The 4,698-nt window shown below is 40.5% G+C and overlaps 1 pseudogene; it reads left to right on the top strand.

Moving 5' to 3' along the window:
* Positions 1 to 4,160: 4,160 nt before the first annotated feature.
* Positions 4,161 to 4,261, top strand: LOC115498920 (annotated as a pseudogene).
* The last annotated feature ends 437 nt before the right edge of the window (positions 4,262 to 4,698 follow it).

Below are 4,698 nucleotides of genomic sequence, written 5' to 3'. Positions count from 1 at the left end.
TTTTGGTGCACCTGGGTGGATTAGTCGTTTGTGTCCAACTTCAGTTCAGGTCATGATCTCACAGTTTGTGGGTTCAAGCCTTGCACTGGGCTCTGTGCTGATGGCTCAGAATCTGGAGCTTGGTTCAGATTCTGTGTCTCCCTCCCTCTCTCTGTCTCTCCCTCACTTGTGCTTGCTCTCTCTCTCTCTCTCTCTCTCTTTTCATGAGGTCTTATATTGGTCTCCACTTTCAGTGGTTATCGTTGTGCCTGTCACAGTGTAGGCCCTTAGTAAACAGTTGTTGAACAAATATGTATATAAGCTATCCAACTACCTGTAACCCATAGACTAATTATTAACAAATGATGACATTACTTTGAGATAAGTGCATGTAAAATGGTGGCTATAAGCAAACCTGAAATTTACACCAGGGCATCCGAGAAGGCATTCCATAAGAGGCTGTGATCCTTCAAAACAATTGAAAATATGCAGTGAGAAATTTGTGTAATTTCCAGTTGCAGGAAGCGTATGAACAACATTGACAAACAGTGGTCATAAACATGAGACTCAAATTGATAACAAGTCCCAGAATTCCTAATTACAATCATTGGCTCGCAATGAAGCTGTATTCCATTCAGACAATTCTATGGAGCTTGCTCCAGAGAAAGTAATAGCAGGAATTGATGGTTGGATTTTTCATCTAATCAGTTTGGGGTAGCCAGCCAATAAATATTGGATGGATAGATATAGAGGTGGATAGATAGATAGATAGATAGATCGATAGATAAGAGATAGATAGAGCAAGCTATAGGTATCAATAGCTATCCTGCTGAAGATTGAAGTGTCATTATCAGGGGCTAAGAGGTAGAGGAGAGAGGGGGATGCTATTTAAAGGGTTCAAGCCTTCGGTTATAAAATGAATAAGCTTTGGAGATCTAATGTATAGCCTGGTGACTATAGTTAATAACATTGTATTTTGTACTTGCAATTTGCTAAGAGGGTAGACCTTAAAGTGTCCTCACCACACACACACTCACACACACAAACCAAAAAAAGGTAACTCTGAATTGATGGATTTCTTAATTAATCTGATTCTGATAATCATGCCATGAAGTATAGGTGTAGTAAACCATCACATTGTACACTTTGTGCATATAAATTTTATTTGTCAATTAAACCTCAATAAAACTGAAGAGCAAAACCGAAACAAGTGCCATCATTCCCCTGACATTTGCCTGGCCAGTGACTGTGCTAGAACTCCTAGCCACCCCCACGATTTACAGTCTCAGCCAAGCGGGCCTTCTGGAAACACAGTCCCGTCAAACACGAACCTGTTCAAGTACTTCCAGTGTGTGCTAGCCTCTTCAAAAGGTCATCTTAATATGCCGCAACTACCTTTCAAACCTTTTCTTCCTTCTCAATGTCCTGTATTCAGTTTGTTGCTGCTTCCTGAACATTTGGATGTAACTCTTTCCTTCTTTCTATTTCTCAACAACTATCACCACATAAATTAAAATAAGCCACCTCCTCTTTCTCTGAGCACTTCTTTTTTTTTTCTCATCTCTTCTTTTCTTTTTTCTTATAACAAATTTATTGAAATAGAATTCGTGTCTTTCTTTCTCACACTCATTTTACTTCATTCAATAGCAATCCTCACTAGCATATTGCTGGCTAGCATGATTTTCATAACAAATCCTAGAGTCTAGAGTAGGGGTGAAGGGGTCCTTGAAGGGAGAGAAGGAAAGAGCTGTAAGGGGGTAATGCCTAGCTGGTCCTTGCTGAGCAGAGGAAAGACAAGACCCTTTGAATATTCATACCAAAAAAATTTATACCACTAGCTACTTAGGCAGGAAGTTAATTTAAAAGGTGGTCCCTGCCATAAATAAACTTCTAATTTGGGGGGATGGATTACTTGGATATGAAGTAATAAAGGGTGGGAGGTGGGACTGGGGAGTGTCAAGTATGTCCTTTCTGACTTTGAGACAGAACAAGCCTTCCTGGAAATCTGACAAATACCTCAAGTTTCAAATGTCTCAAACCAAAGCCATTGTCTTTCCATAAAAACAAACAAAACAAAAACAAAAGCAACTCCTTTGTGTTTCTCTTCCTTGTAGTTAATGGTTTCATGATCTTCCCACTTACTCAAGAAAGGAACCAGGGAATCATCCTCGACATCATCTCTGCTTCACATCCATCGGTCTCCAGGTTAATTGCTGTATTTGACTCCTCATCTCTCATCTGGACCGTCTTCATTGGTCTTCCATCCAGCTCTATGAGCCGTCTAATCCATCCTCCGTAATTGTGGCTTTCCAAGTGTGTTTCTTGGAACTCCAGTTTTCTTGTTTTTTGCTCATTTTGTTTTGCTTTTGGCTGTTTGATTGGGGCTCTGTTTGTTTTGGGAATCCCTACTTCCACTCCCACTAGAATGCCTCCTTTGATGTTGCGCACAGATCCTTCCCTAGCTTCCCCGCCTAAAGAAAAGCTTTTCCAAGTCTTCCGTGCATACAGGCTCTGACATGTGCCTCTGTTATTTGGTATCTGACCAAAGTGTTGCAATTACTTGATTTATAAATCTGTCTCCTCCGGGAGTGCATTAATTTTCTATTCTTCGTATGCTCAGATAATTGCAGAATTCTGGGTTTGATCTATGTTGGGACGAAGAGTGGATGATACTGTTAGTAATAAAGAGAAGGACGGCAGCAAAATGCTAGTTTGTGAAGGCATTAATATTTGCCTCTGAGGATACTGAGTTTGATATTTCTGTGAGCCATAAAGCTGGAAATAGTAAGAAATATGGATGTGGAATTCAGGGGACATCCAGTCTGGAGATGCAAACTTGATTATTAGCAGTATACAGATAACTAGGACAACTCCAAATGGTAACAATTAGTCTATTTGCTCCATAGATTCTGGTGTGGAGAGGATTGTTCTGATGTAAGAAAGTCTATGTTTTGTATCCTCCTTCTCATAGACATTTACCAGCTGAAGATTGAAATTTACATTGTAGGGGTGCCTGGGTGGCTCAGTCAGTTAAGCCTCTGACTTCAGCTCCGGTTGTGATCTTGTGGTTCTTCAGTTCGAGCCCCGTGTTGGGCTCTGCGCTGACAGCTCAGCCTGGAGCCTGCTTCAGATTCTGTGTCTCCCTCTCTCTTCCCCCGCTTCCCCCTGCTCATGATCTGTCTCCTCTTTCTCTCTCAAAAATAAATAAAGATTTTAAAAAATTTAAAAAAAAAAGAAATTTACATTGTAGAATGTCATGAATAAGCAACATAGATTCATAGTTTCCTATAATTCTCTTTTAGGATGAAGAGGTTATAAACATTTTTTCCATTGTATTATAGAATATGGAAGGCCATTTGAGGAGAAATGTTCAGGGTGCAACCATTGGTCAGACTTGCATTTAAATCTTGGCTCTATGAAAACCTACCAGTCTGAGCTTGATTAAGTCTGCTAACCTCTGTCAGCGTCAGTTTTCTTATTAGTAAATAGGAATAGTAATGCCTAAATTGTACACATATTGTTAATATTTTCAGTGAGATAATATCTGTGAAAAGAAAACTCTGAGGGTGCCTGGGTGGCTTAGTTGGTTAAACGTCCGACTTTGGCTCAGGTCATGATCTCACAGTTCGTGAGTTTGAGCCCCACATGGGGCTCTGTGCTGACGGCTCAGAGCCTGGATCCTGTTTCAGATTCTATGTCTCGTTCTCTCTGTGCCCCTCTGCTGTTCATGGTCTCTCTCTCTCTCAAACAAAAACATTAAAAAAAGAATATTCTGGAATGCTTGCACATGGTAGGTGCTCAATACATGTCTTCAAACACCATTTATTGAGTTCCCTCTATGTGCTATGCACTGTTCTAGGCACAAAGATCCCTTCCTTGGTGGAGCTTACACTCCAATGCAGGGAGAGGAGAGGAAACAATAAACAATGAACACAATGACAAGTAAATTCTATTTTATGCCAAATGACAATGTAATTCATTTGACATTGAAACTCATGTAGTGCAGAGAGCCACAGATTTCAATGCCTGCAGGGGCCAGAAAAGAAATCAAAATAAATATGCCAGGTTGGATGAAAAAAACAGCCCTTTTTAATTATTCTGCTTTTGAGAAAGATAAGAATACAGACAATATGACTCCTTTCTCTTCCTAAATCTACCTTCAAAAAATGATAGTACAGGGCTTGCTTCCGCGACACATGTACTAAAATTGGGACGATACAGAGGATGAGCATGGTCCCTGTGAAAGGATGACACTCAAATGCGTGAAGCATTCCATATTTAAAAAGAAAGAAGGAAGGAAGAAAGGAAGAAAGAAAGAAAGAAAGACAGGGAGGGAGGGAGGAAGGAATAGTACAAGTGTCATAACAAATGGCAGCTGACACCCTTCCTATCTGAGACACAAATGGCAGCTTCCCAGGTCACCGGCATCGGCAGAGGGCACTGGGATGCCACTTTTTCACTTCTAGCCAATTGGTGGCCTTTGGGAACATGGACTCGGGGTCACCAGAACTGCCATGTCTTCAAGAGAACTCACAAATTTACATTTTGGGTAAATGTCTTGTTTGGAATACAGCCATGTATTTATAATTTTTTTCAACTGTGAAAGTTTCCCGTCTTCTCCCTTCCTCTTCCCCTCCAAACTTTGCCAGCTACATCTGGCCAGCAGACATAAGCAAGTTTTAATGTCTAACACACCTTACATTTCACTTACTTGACTTT

The sequence above is a fragment of the Lynx canadensis genome, chromosome D3 (genome assembly GCF_007474595.2).
Source record: "Lynx canadensis isolate LIC74 chromosome D3, mLynCan4.pri.v2, whole genome shotgun sequence".
NCBI lineage: Eukaryota > Metazoa > Chordata > Mammalia > Carnivora > Felidae > Lynx > Lynx canadensis.
This window is presented reverse-complemented; position numbering and strand designations above follow the sequence as displayed.